At 50.7% G+C, this 14,046-nt stretch overlaps 1 pseudogene; it reads right to left on the minus strand.

Annotated features, from left to right (window-relative positions):
- Window positions 1-11,225: 11,225 nt before the first annotated feature.
- On the minus strand, window positions 11,226-12,407 carry LOC144171732 (cyclin-dependent kinase 2-like; annotated as a pseudogene).
- Between the last annotated feature and the right edge of the window lie 1,639 nt (window positions 12,408-14,046).

The following is a 14,046-nucleotide window of genomic DNA, read 5'->3' on the forward strand; positions in this document are numbered from 1 at the left end:
CGCCGGCCCGTATACACGGTCGCCGCGTGCGGTGGACCGTCCAAGTCACACCCACGCCACACAGTCGAAGCGTGGATCCTTGGTGTTTACTTAACTGGGGGTGTGGCGGTGAATAGATCCTTCGTTCGAGCCTGTAGTGCTGGTCAGAGCACTCTCTGAGAAGATCGGGACAAATCTTTGCCTGAAGCACGCACCGAAAAAAACCGGCTTGCTCCCAAAATATTTCCACGAGTGGTCGTGATCGTGTGAACGTGGACATCACTCAAAGATTTCCATCTGAGACGCTGGATACATTCCAGCTCTTTCCTTTGTTGCCTTCTAATTTAGTACATACTATCCGGAGCTAGCTTGATTTGCAGCAGCCTTGCAGCAGCAGAGGAAGGTACACCTTACACCTTCCTCTCAAACAGGAATGAAAGCTCGTTCCTCGTTCCTTACAAAGTTTGAAACGAGTTCCCGTTGCAAGTTCATTGCGAAAGGAACGCGTTCCAGTTTTTTTTATTGCGAAAGTTTGCTCTGCAGCATAAAACGGTGGAGGCGAGTGTGTTTAAATGTACGTAAACAGGAAGTTTTCACTAAGAAAGTCTAAAAGGCTCCGGTAATACGGCCCAAAGAGCCAGCGTCTGTAGTCGGGAGGCCGGCCTGGGTTGAGTCCCACACTATGTAGTACTTGCTGTCGGGAACGTTGGAAGCCACGGCAAGTCCACAGAAGATGGTGAATGTCTGCGGTCGATGCCGACGTGGTGCAAAATGGACATGTCCGGCCAAACGGAGCCCGTCGATCCGGGGGCCAGGTGTGGGTGGCAGCTGGTGTAAGAGCAGCCCCGACGCGAATCCTTCGTAGCGCCACCTCCTCACGGCGGGTGAGCCGACCAGGGAAGTTTGATCCACACGGTGGAATAAGTGCGCGTGTGGAACGCCGAAGGTCTTCTTTGTCGGTGGCCAACTTTGACATTGTGTCAACTGGAAATAAGGACAGTGGATGCGTCGTTGGAGGTATACGAGTCGCCGCATCCGCCTGTTGCTGTCCAGGGGTCGACGTCCTCTGGGCCCAAGTAATCTTCACTCTGAAACTTAGGGCCGCAGCCATAGCGTGGATGGTTTGGGACATGGACACTTGATGAAGTACTTTCCGGAGGTCTCGGACTGCTTGCATTGAATCTGTAAAGATGTTGACAGGTTGCGATTGGTCTGGCCTCAGCAGCTCTATAGTTGCAAGGCGTCGAAAATCGCTTTGAGCTCAGCAAGTGTTGACGGGGGCCTCTGAGGGGCGTAGTAATGACAGGTTTGACAAAGCTGCATGCCTGGGTTTACGACGGCTGTGGTAATAAGGCTTCCTGAAATACTGCCGTCGACGTGAAACGTATCTTAGCCAGCACTGGATGAGAGTTGCGGCGCAACACGGCTTGACCAACCCAGAGTCTTGCAGTCAGTAATTAATTTTCGGGTCCAAGGAGGGGGTTCTCGAGAGGGATCTGGCGGCGTGTTAGTTTGGAGGCCCATACACCACCTTAAAGCAGCCACAGATGTGTACACCTGCGCTTTAAGAGATCGTGCCTGTCGCCGCTGGTGAACCAACTCATCTATCGTGTTAAGGCCAGCTTCTTCCTGTAGTGTGGAGATGCGCGTTAAGCGAGGAAGGCAGGTAATAGTCCTCATGGCTTCTCTATTGATGGCCTCTAGACGATCCCATTCCGCCCTTGTCATGTACTGAAACTGAGACTGGTACGTGATACGTGGCTGCAGGATTACACGTACGAGAAGCCGAGCCATCTCTGTGCGAGCTCCTCCCGATTACATGGAAATCCGGCGAACTAGATGTAGCAGTTGAAGGGCGCACCGGCGAGCTTCCGGGAGCCATGGCGTAGCTGAGCCGGAGGCCGCAACGTCCAGGCCAAGGATGCGGTGACAAGTAACTTTCGTCACTGGCTCCGCATCAAGATTTAGTAAATGGGTCAGTTTTGCAGTTTTTGTCGAGCCCTTTGATTGCCGACGATAAGTAACACGGTCTTATCTCGGGATAGCATGAGTCCCACGCGTTTGCACCACGTGTCAACCATATTTAAAGTACTCTGAAGAGCGTGTTCTTGATCCTCAATGTCTGGAAGTGTCGACCAGAGCGTGATATCATCCGCATAGATGAGGCATTTTAGATCTTTCAATGCCCCTACTGTCCAAGCGAGCGGGAGAGGAGCAAGGTTGAACAGTATGGGTGCCAGGACCGAGCCTTGTGGTACCCCGAGGCATGTTGAAAAGGAGCCAACCGCCTGTCCTGAAACTCTAATTGAAAATGTGTGGTTTGTTAAAACGACTCTATAAAGAACACCACAGGCGCCGGGCACCCAAGCCAGCGCAGTATCTGTAGGATTGCTTGATGACTCACATTGTCGTACGCTTTCTTCACATCTAGGGCAAGAATAGAACGAATACAAGTGCGTCCTCCTATGAGTACGGAAGTAGAGAACGCTTCAAGGCCGTCCTCTGCGCCGATGTGAGGCCGAAAGCCGATCTGAGAGGGATGGTACCAACCCATGCCCTCAAGCCACCATGTGAGCCTTGATGCTAGCATACGCTCAGCCAGCTTGCATAAGGTACACGTCAGAGCAATCGGCCGTAGATTGCTGAGCCTATCCGGTGGTTTTCCTGCTTTCGGGACGCCTATGATTTCTGCGTGCTTCCAGAAAGTGGGTACGCATCCAGAGGCCCAAGCTTCGTTTATAGTGGTCAGTATGACCTGAAGATACTTCTCTGTGCAATTCTTATACACTTCGTACTGTATGCCATCGGGGCCCGATGCCTTGTGTGTTCCTGCTGAGTCTATAGCTGCCAACATTTCCGCCATGGTGAAGGGGGAAACAAGACCAGCTGCCTCTTCCATGGTAAGGGGTCGGCCTGCCTCAGGGGGAAGGGGTGAAGGTCGCCCAAAGGACGGAGGAGGCGTGTCATAATTGGGGGAAAAAGCCTTCATTGCCTCCTCCGCAAGTTCTTGCAAGGAGAGACCCGATGCAAGGTAAGCATTGTCCAAGGGGTTCTGCGGCTTGCGGCCTCGTTCCATTGCCTGAAACGTGCGCCATATCGAGGCTGTGTTCGTTGAGGGACCGAGTGAAGCACACCAATCCATCCAGCGAGCCCTGGAAAGGCGTCGTTCATGTCTTCGCGCTTGGGCTGTCAGGTGATTAAGGTGGATCTTGGCACTCTCAGATGACGGTTGGCGGGCCGCAGTCAGTACCGCGCGACGGCGGGCGGCCCACAATCGGAGCAGATTAAGGTCAGGCGTAGGTCGGGCTTCATCTACCCAAGAGATGTGCGTTGATGCGTGCAGTGCGCTTTGTAGGATAGAAATAGGGTCATCAGTCTCTTGTTCGAGTGGGGAGAGCTGTGATCTGAACTCATCCCAATCGATGACCCGGCAGTGTCGGCGAAGTCGCGGCACCGGTCCTGCAGCAAGCCTAATATAAATGGGATGGTGATCACTCGCCCAGCAGTCGAGCTCCAAGTGCCATGAGGGCGCACCGTGCCCAAGCCACCAAGTGAGGGCCGGAGAGTAAGACGGTGCGCGAGGGTGTGTTTGCCGACAAGTGGGGCTGAGAACATCATTTAGGAGTTGAAAGTTCGCCCCCCTAAATGTGTCTTCAACCAGCTGACCTCTAGAGCTGTTCCTCGGGTAGCCCCAGGATCCATGCGAAGCATTAAAGTCTCCACACACCAGAATCGGGACTCCTGGGAAGTTGTGGCGGAGATGTGAAAGCCAGCCTAATCGAATTCGACTGGCATGACCACTGCTCGGTCGAGCGTAATAAGATACGAGAATCACCTCTGAGTGGGATAGGCGAACTCGCACAGTTACCACCTCTTGCCAAGCGGTGCACCACGCGGGAAGGGGGACCTGGGCTTGTGGCAAGTGGGAACGTACGTATACAATTGCTTTGCCAGGGGGATGTCCGGACGCACACCCCGGCGGTCCCGAATGCTTGGTGACGTATGTACATTGAACTCCGATATTTGCGGAGCGCAGTTTGTTTCTTGTAGCAGGAGGGCCCATGTAGATAATTGGCCAATGCGCATGCGGTATTTCAGTTCACCGAGCTTACCCGTTAAGCCCCTACAGTTCCACTGGAGAACACAAGACAGGTGTGTAGGCCCTGCGGTGCTAGTCATCGCGAGAGATGAGCCGCTGGGCACCGAAGCCAAATGCTGTAGCTGCTTCGGCACGAACATCAGGAGCTGCTGTGGTGGCATCGGCGTCTCCCTTGTGTGCACCGGGAAAGACTGTGGTGTGGCAGGTGAAGTCGTGAAAGACGAATGTGGGGCAGGTGGAGTTGGTAAGCGCTGCTGGTTGTGTCGCTGAGACAGTATGGCGCGTCTTCTCCGTATGCGCTGAATTTCGGCCTCCAGTGTTGCCAGGCGTTGATCTAACGCGTCCAGTGCTTCAGTCTCTTCGTTCAGGGTCGCGTCCATACGGGTGCGTGAAGGGCGACTCTTAGTACGAGTGACTTCACTTTAAGTCGGTTTGAACTGTGGGTCAGGTTCCTCAATTTCATACGATTGTTCTTCTGTAATGTCGGTCGACAGTGCTGCGTAACAATTGATACTTCAGTTGTGGTGACATTCTGCTGGTGACGTGAAGTAGCGAGTTGTAGGGTCTGGCGTTGTCGCATCTGCTCTGTAGCTTCCGCTTGGTGGGGCACAGTGGAGAGGTAATCTGATGATCGTTGGTCTTGCAAAGTCCACAAGTGAACTGCGATGTCGTCGTCTCCGCCACTTCTGCAGCAGTGTATGGGCATGAAGCCTTCATATGTCCGGGGCGGAGGCATTTGTAACAGTACACTGCAGATGGACGGTACTGGCGAACGTGAAGGATGCATCCATAGTAGTACATGCGAGGCGGTGAATCGGAGGCTCCACTTAGTGTTACAAGGCAAGAGCGCCCTTTCCCAAGGTGACGGGCAGCAACCACGCGGTGCGTAGAGAACTTCAGGTCTTGTAAAAGGGTGGCCGGGTCTTCTCCAGCATCCACGCCAGAAACAACGTACCGTCGAAGGTCTGTGCCTGAAGACAGGTAGGCCTGCACCGGTACAGTCAGATCTTTAGAGACCTCAATTGTTTGCAGAGATTGTAGAAGGCTGACATCTTCCATACTGTGCACCCAGACGGAAATGGTGTTCGTGGGGCGGTGTAGGGCAAAGCCCTTGAATTCACTTACATGAAGGTATGCCTCCAAGGTACGCTGAATGATGCGATTAGGGAGCCTGGACATGTCGAAGTTGCACTTGGGCTTGATTATCATCTTGTATGATGACTGGGAGGACATGGACTCCGGCGGACGAGGATTGGTACGAGGTCGTTTCCCTCTAGGTGGGACGGCAATGTTTTTGCCATCCTGAGATGGAGGGTCTGGTAGCCTTTTGGAAGCGGTTGACGTCCCAGGCTCTGACGGTGACCGTGGTGTCTGTACTGTTACTTCCATCGGGCAATGATCAGGAGGCGGCACAGTCATCACCTGGGGCGCCGAGATTAGCCGGTGTTCGGAGGACTGCGCCATAGTGTCCATCTGATCCCTTCCAAGTAGTGGAGAGGTGACTTGTGCAGGCACTGCAGTTGACATATCAATTGTTGGCAGCGGCGTAGCTGCTGTTGATGCTGCGCCGGCTTCCATCTTCGCCCGATGTTGGGCACGGAGGCGGTCGCGGCGGCCGAAGCCTAACCGCCGTGCACTTGGCAAGATGCTCACCGGAGAGGCCGGGGGGCGCCGCAGCGCCCTCCGAACGTGAAGCTTAGGTGCCAGATGGTCGCTTGTAAATCTCGAAGCAATAACAGTTCGTTAAAACTCGTGAAGAACGAGAAAATCACCAGAGTGGGGTAGGGCCCGCCTATTTCGATTTGTCCTCTTCGTTACATTTCCAACACTGAAACTTGTCGCTACATTAACGTTACATTTGATTTACGACCATTACTTTCTGGGAGGTAACGGTACGACACTGCCGCCCCTCCCTTTTTATCGGGCGCCGAATGCCAGGTGCGGCGTCCTCTGCTTCTTTGTGATATTCCGGATCGCCTACGAAGTGTTCCGTACGGCCGATGTGCTCGTTTTAATTTGTACTTCGCACTCCAATTTTTTACTGTGAAATGCCTGGCTAGGCCGGACGTAACTCAAATCATTCGGTTGAAGTTACGTCGAATGTGACTTGAATTGGAAATTTTGGGTTCTGTCGGACGTAACTGTAGACACTGGCTAAAGTTCCGTAGGGGAAAAAAAGAAACTTTTGTTTTCAATTTCGGGATCCCTAGGAGGTAACTATAGACACTGCGTATAAAAAAAATAGTGAAAGAAGAAATGGAGCTTGCTGGTCAGCTGTTGTGGCCTCGCATGACGCGAATAAGGCGACGCTCATAAATTATGTACAAACACACAGAAGAAAACGACCAAGTACGCATGTGCACAGTTGTTATCGTTTTTCGCTGCCTTACCGCTAAACGGATTGCTCAGAATATTTAATGCATACTTCAGATCTGCATACTATGCCCACATTTTGAATTTGAAACGCTTTAATTAGATCAGTTCAGGGGCGTAGCCAGGAATTTTTTTCGGGGGGGGGGGGGGGGGTGGTCGACCAAAAGATGGGAGAGGGAAATATGTAGGCAAGGCTTCTTGCGCGTTGTTTTTCTAACGAAGTTTGAAATAACTGACTTCAACATACGATTTGTGTATGCTGTATGCTAACAGTAAAGCCCACCTTAAGGAGCTTAGATGATGATGATACCTAAATTTCCCTTCGCTGGTCTGTGGGTAGGCATTCGTTCGTGCGTAGAGCAGGCGGTTATGCGGGCACGCGCTCGTGAGCGTGATCATGAGTGGGCTCGTGAGTGGCGCGCGGGCCCCGAAGTTCGTCAGGCGGAAGTGGAGGCCAACACTGGGTGTTTACTATCAAGATTCGCGTGTTTTAGGTTTTCCTTTAGGAAAGGGACTAATAAGTTTTCTTATCAGCTATTAAGTACAGTCGAGCACGATTTGAAGGTTATCGCGCCAGCATCGAGCGGCCGAGCGTGTCACCGGCCTCGTAGGCCGTTTGCACGCTTGGGCAAGAGTGGCAAGAGTGCGAAATCTTGATTTTCATGGTTCCGAAACGAAACCGTTTCGCATGAAAATCAAGATTTCGCACTCTTCTCTCTCTTGGCTGTTCATGCTACAACAATGGCCCGCAAGACTGACTTGCCACCCTTTGGGTTTCAAGCTTTGCATTCGTTGTTTCAAGCACAGACTTGGTTGCCTTTTATCTACGCCGACGATAGCGAAACTGGCATGGAAGATTTGCTAAAGCTGGTATTCTGTCTGCTTCATTTGAAAGAGTAGCTTTCCCGCGATAACCTTCGAATCGCACTGGACTGTACGTGCGGCACATTCGTATATTATGGCGGTGAAGCTAGCAAACGTGTGTCTTCGTCCTTAAAGGAGCCATGAAGACAAAATACAAGTTGGGTTTATTAGAAAGACTGCTTAGTCCCGATAACAATGTTATCAATATCATCGCAATCTTCGAACAAATAACGGAGATATTAAAGAAAACGTGTGAAGCAGTCGTGACCCCCTAGCCAATTTCCCGCAACTTTTCTATGACGTCACGGAACCTTGTTTGTCCGATTGGCGGCCGCCTAACTGAGCTGTCGCGACGACACATGACTGGACGTCTGTAACGGGGCCTCTAGTTCCATTTGACCGCATCACTTGACTGCTAATGTGCAGTTAACGCACTGAAAATTATGTTTTTAGTGCTGGCCCGTATGACGTCACTCTTCTCCATATGACGTCACTGTGGCGCGAAATTTGAAAGTTTTTCAATACTTTTTGCTTTTTTTTTTTTCGTTAAAAAACATCTTTTGTGGCTGTAATGGAGCTGAGCGAGATACTGAATCCTAGTTCTTTCAAATTAAACGAAGTTGTATTTTCTCTTCGTGGCTCCTCTAAGTAATCGCTTTTTTGTTATTTTTTGTGCTAGACTCTAGTAACGGGAATAGTAAACTTACGCTTAGCGGAACACCTTATTGCACTGCTGTTGAATGTTGAGCTTGTTCCACGTTTCTTAAATTTCATTCTATTTCTAGCCGTTAAATCGAACAGACATGGCTTCAATAAAATTCCGGTTAAGCAAATACAGAATGCTGATCATAACCAAGAGGGAGGTCAAGGAAACAATGGAATAGTGCCAAAAAGGCAAAGCTCCGCAATAAAGAGCATTGTACACTTTTGTTGATGTGGAGGAAATACAAGATGGGCAGAGCAATGCTTTCCATGCGAAGGAAAGTTTGACATACACCTAAATGCAGCCATACGGCTACAAAGGAAAGCTATACAGCTTTCTCGGAAACTTCGCAGTTGAAGAAAAATTCGTCCTGGTCCAGGATTTGAACCCGGGACCACTGCTTAACCGGAGCAGTCGCTCTACCAACTGAGCTAACCAGGAGGCTAGTCGTTAGTAGCGCGAAAGCGAATTGATCAACAACTCGAAGTGAAGGACTGGTGTTAATCGACCAGATTTTCGGGGAAATCCCCAAGGTGGAGTAAGTTTCTGCGAAGGAAAGTTTGACATCCACCTAAATGCAGCCATACGGCTACAAAGGAAAGCTATACAGCTTTCTCGGAAACTTCGCAGTTGAAGAAAAATTCGTCCTGGTCCAGGATTTGAACCCGGGACCACTGCTTAACCGGAGCAGTCGCTCTACCAACTGAGCTAACCAGGAGGCTAGTCGTTAGTAGCGCGAAAGTAGCGCGAGGCTTTCCTTCGCAGAAACTTACTCCACCTTGGGGATTTCCCCTAAAATCTGGTCGATTAACACCTGTCCTTCACTTCGAGTTGTTGATCAATTCGCTTTCGCGCTACTAACGACTTTCGCGCTACTTACAGTCGCAGTGGCCTAATATATTAGGCCACTGCGACTGTAACTGACCAGTCGTACGTGCACACTGCGCGTACTTCTTTTCTCTTGTTTATATAGCACAAAAATAGCTCAGCGCATTCTCAAAACCATTATGTAGTCCCACAAGGTTTGTTTTGTTCTACGCCTTTACAATAAGCATTCTTGGGGTACCTAGGTTTAGTATATACACGTATCAGCACGAAAAAAAAAGTATTTGCGTGTATTCCTTCAGGGGGCAAGTTTCGTCTCGCTCTCCGCACCTCCCCGATCTCTGCTACATAACTTTAGTACCCCCCCCCGCCCCCCTTTTTGGTGTCACCCTGGATGCGCCCCTGGTCTGTACAAGGAGTTTCCACGAAGCTCCTCCCTACATGTGAGGAAAATAATTACAGCCACTTATTGTATTAATAATTTGAAACAAACTGTTTTCCTGTCATCATCTTCATTTTCTTTCTTTGTTTCTCTTTCCTTTTGTTGTTTTAGAAATCTCAGCAAACGTATACTTCGAAAAGCGCGCTTTTTATCCCATTAAGCTACTTTTGGCCTGCAAGGTCCACCATAGTGAAGGGCTCCGGATGAACTTAGACCACCCGGGAATCTTTAACGTGCGCCGAGATCATGACACATGGGCGTTGTCGTTTACACCGCCTGCACACGGGGAAAACGGCCGTCGCAGCCAGGGTCTAAACTGCGGCTTCGTGTTCAGCTGAACAACGCTCCACAAATTGAGCCAGCGCTGCAGCGTGTAGCGAAGTATGAAAAGACAGGAAGTCTCTCAAACTTCAGTCAGAGGGTTCGGAAGGGTTCTGAATGTGGTGAAGGGGGAGGGAGGGGGCTCAAGACAATCGGCGAGGGCCACGACGATCATGATTATGATGATGATGCTGATGGTGATCTGATTTTTCTATAAACCAGAGTTGTCTTTTTTCTGCATGTGAAATATATAGTAGTTTTTTCTTCACAGAGGTCTGCCTTGCCTTTTACAACTTATTTTTAATCAAGCGCAATTCGTTTACAGTTGCAGCTTTCTATCCACTTCAAACATCCTACATAGTTTGGTATAAAGGTATTACTAGGAAACAGGGAGCAGTTAGGGAACAGCTTCGTACTCTCTGCGTGGCATTCGGACTGCATTTGCAATTCGCCTTGACGCGTGATACAATCGTCATCGTGAGTAAAATAATTGCAAGAGAATCGTTTACTCCTCCTTACAGGAACACCAAAACTCTAGTGGTAGTAATGTGTCAGCAGCAGGTTACTAGAAGAATTGAAAAAAGGCAAAAGCAGGAATTAAGTAACAGTTAGCCTTTGGAGGTAGTAATGGACAAATGAAACGCGATTGCAAAAATATGAATCAGAACACACGATTTCTTAGCGTGCAAGCCAAATTGACGCGTGGCCTAATAACAGTAACAAAGTTGGGAAATGCGGCTTTCCAAATATAGCAATAGCGCGCCATTAGTGGACCTCCACTAATTCAATATTTCTCAGTTTTGCCTGTTCGATCTGGTTCATATTTTTGTGTTCGCATGTCATTTGTCAATGACTGTACGTTCTGGCATAATAGAGAGTTTCGGCTAGCCTGCGCTACGCTAGGGTCGGCGGGTAGCAGGAGCCGACTGCGCATGCGCGCGCGGGTACAGCAAGGAGGGCCACCGGAACGAATGCGCCTGCTCGGCGAGGAGGCGAACCTCTCTAGCGGACCCTAGCGTAGCGTACGCTAGCTGCTATGCTAAAATTGAGTTTTAGCACATCGAGTAGCGTGCGCTAACGCTACGGCGACGGGTGCCGGGGACGGGCGCCCATGCCTTCCCGAGCCCGCGCATTCGTTCCGGTGAGGTGTGACCTCCTGGCGATTCCCGCGCGCACATGCGCATGCACCGCCGCTTGCGTTGGGCAAAGATCGTGAAAAAAGTCTAATGAAGTGTGGTCGCGGACAGCCGCGGCCGGTCAGGGTTCGATTTCTTTTTCATCATGTCATTGTTTGCCCCTGCCATTTCTGCATTCCCTTACCGCGGAGACGTCGCCCTCGGAAAGGGATGGTCCCAATTAGGGCAGAAGTTCCCTAAACTGAAACATGGCGTTGCGTACTACAAAACACAATGTGCCGATTCAGGTGTAGCATATTACTCACACTGGTTTAAAAATCAGCTGTCCGATTGGACAAACCACCCACACATACGCAAAGAGCGGGGAAGAAAAAAGTGGTTCATTCTGGCGGACAATAAAATAAGAAAAAGAAGGGGGGGGGGAAGAAAATAAGTAGGCCGATGATGCTTTGACGGTTGAAAAAGCACAATTAGTACAGGACATCACATGAGCTGGGGCCGCTGAATGGCGACATAACGGAAGTATCGGTGCCTTAGCGCATCTTCAGCCGGCAGCCGGTCAGCCGGATTAGCCAAGAGCATCTTCTGCATGATGTCTTTTCCGTCGGAATCTAAGCCAGTGACCAAGTTGAACAGTGACTGCCCCTTCCAGCGTGGGAAAGAGGTCTGGTAGTCTGGCAGGTTGGTTACGCCCGGCCAAGTCGTTTCGTCGGGCGTTCCGATGGTACGGAAGATTCGAAAGGTCTGGTCTATTTCCGAGTTGTCTGCGAAAAGCGCCCTGAGCGTGAGCACCTCAGCGAATATGCAGCCAAGGCTCCAGACATCGACTGAAGCCGTGTTGAAGCGGGCACCGAGCAGGAGCTCGGGAGCACGCGGTACCAAAGGGTGACCATTTCGGACGTGCAGGGGCGTGCGTGGATCTCCATGGTACGTGCCAAGCCGAAGTCAGTCAACTTGATGCTTCCGTGGACATTGATTAGCAGGTTTCGCGGCTTGATTGATTGATTGATTGATTGATTGTAGGGTTTAACGAGCCGACGCAACGCAGGCGATGAGGAGCGCCGTATGGAGGGCTACGGATTAATTTTGACCACCTGGTGATCTTTAACGTGCGCCGAAATATCGCACTCACGGACGTTTTTGCTTTTCGCCTTCATCACAAAAGTGGCCGCCGCGGCCGGGAATCGAACCCGCGACCTCGTTCTCAGCAGCGCAACGCCTTAGCCTCCGAGCCACCGCGGCGGGTAGGTTTCGCGGCTTGAGGTCCCGGTGAACAATACGGTGCGAGTGCACGTAGGCGGCACCCTGCAAGAGCTGCCACAGGTAGCTCTTCACAAGAGTCACTGCCAGTGGAGTCTTGCGCCGCGTCGCTTTGTCCAGGTACGTCCTGAGATCTTCAGTCATGTACTCTAATACAAGGTACAGTCTGCTCTCACTTTGAATGACATCGAGTAGACGAACAACGTTTCGGTGCCGAAGTTACTTCAGTATTGAGATCTCGCGTATAGCGGCGCTCGGCACACCCTCTGCTTCGTTTCAGAGACAAATTTTCTTTGCGGCGACGTACTGACCGGAATCCCTGTCACGAGCCTTGTACAGCATGCCGTAGGTTCCCTCGCCGATTTTTTCAATTTTCTGAAGCTTCTCATTGAATCCGTTTTCCATGAAGACTGGAGCACTAAGATGGAATAACCAGGCCTGGACGCACCGAATTCAGGGCACGCAGGGCGCGAGAGTTTCGCGCGAAGCTGCCGGCAATGATCGAAGTACCAAAACACGCCAAAGCCATTTAAATTAGGGCTGATTTGCCATTTTTCAGGGGCGTTTCGCTTTTAAAACTAACTGTAAGATGTGTACGCCCAAGTTATGCTTTTATGTTGCTGAAAGAATATTTAAGAGAAATAGTGCCTGTGCCCGACTCGTTTGTAAAGGGAGCCAATCCATGGACTAAGCGGCTCTCGCGCTAGGCTGATTATTCAAATGGTTTCAGGATACACGTGTCTATGATAATTCCTTTGCGCCGTTAAGTTGTAGTAACCGAGTGGCCGGTTCGAAGAGTGCCGTGCTGACAGCCGTGTGAACGTACCCACCAGTGTGCGCTTGAGAATGGACATTGTGAAAAATTGGACATTCCGGCGCTCGCTATTTTTGTCATTTGTTCACGGCCTCTGCGGGCGCCAACTCGTATACAGCTTCAGTCTGATGGAGCTTGCTGGAGAGGGGAGAATCGAGGTGAGGACGTGCTGGTCCCGATGACGAGACGCCGTGACGTGAGCAGTGATGTGATTGGCCAAACTCTTTTTGGAGCCGCTTTAGGAGAAACGAAAATTCTTTGGAGCAAAACAGGATCTTAGGTCATGCTCCTCCAGCACATGAAAGCTACCGTCACACCTAGGGTGGTGCCATTTTCAGGACTACTGGATGGACGAGGCTGATAACTCTGCCTGTCATCAAATAACGATTGCGACAATTATTTTTCTGCCCCACCTACGAGTCTCCGATGTCTGCTCTCACCACGACGGCAAGGCGTTTTGCATTGCCCCTGAAGGAAAAACAAAATGAAAAAACGGCCGCCTTCGAAATTGAGATGCGAAAACTGAGGCAACAGGGGCGCTGGTAGTTTTTACTACCTGTAATAGCAGCAGCCTTACTAGAAGAAAAGGATTTAGTTGTGATGGGTGGGGGGAAGCTACTGGAAAGCCAAGTTAAAAGGCCATAGAAAAGGCCAAGTTAAAGCTAGCTTACAGCCAATATAAAGATAAAGAAGAGCGAATTTATTAAAGCTATAGAAAAGACCAAGGGAACAGTGTGGTCTCTACCTCACAATATGCATAACCCATGCATTACACAACGCATGCAATCATGCACACTGCGAGGAACTGCCGTTGGTTCGAGCTAGTTGAGCATGCTCAAGAGTCTGAAACGCCGCCGCGCCAACTCAACCCCGCCTCTATTGGGCAGGTGTTGAGTTGGCAAACGAATATGCCCAGTGTACGCAGAAAAAGGAGTTTATTTTGCACCAACCCCGTTGGTCCCAGTTCGTACATCAGGGCGATCTGGCGCTACGCGCAAGTAAAGGCGTCGCAGCCGCGCTGAACCAGTGGGCTTAGCAGTCCGTGCACCACCGCCTCCTCCGCCGAACTCTGCCTCCTCCCACCCATCCATCACCCCCGTTGCAACTCTTATGTGGCGGATTCTGCAAACACACACCTTTCCCCATCGCACCCCCCCCCCCCCCCCCCCCCCCCCCCATTTTCACATGCCCTAATTGCTCAGCATGTGGGGCTCTGGACACCCACTACCA

This window comes from Haemaphysalis longicornis, unplaced genomic scaffold, assembly GCF_048455015.1.
Source record: "Haemaphysalis longicornis isolate Haplotype H1 unplaced genomic scaffold, Haemaphysalis longicornis Haplotype H1 scaffold_1, whole genome shotgun sequence".
NCBI classification, from domain to species: domain Eukaryota; kingdom Metazoa; phylum Arthropoda; class Arachnida; order Ixodida; family Ixodidae; genus Haemaphysalis; species Haemaphysalis longicornis.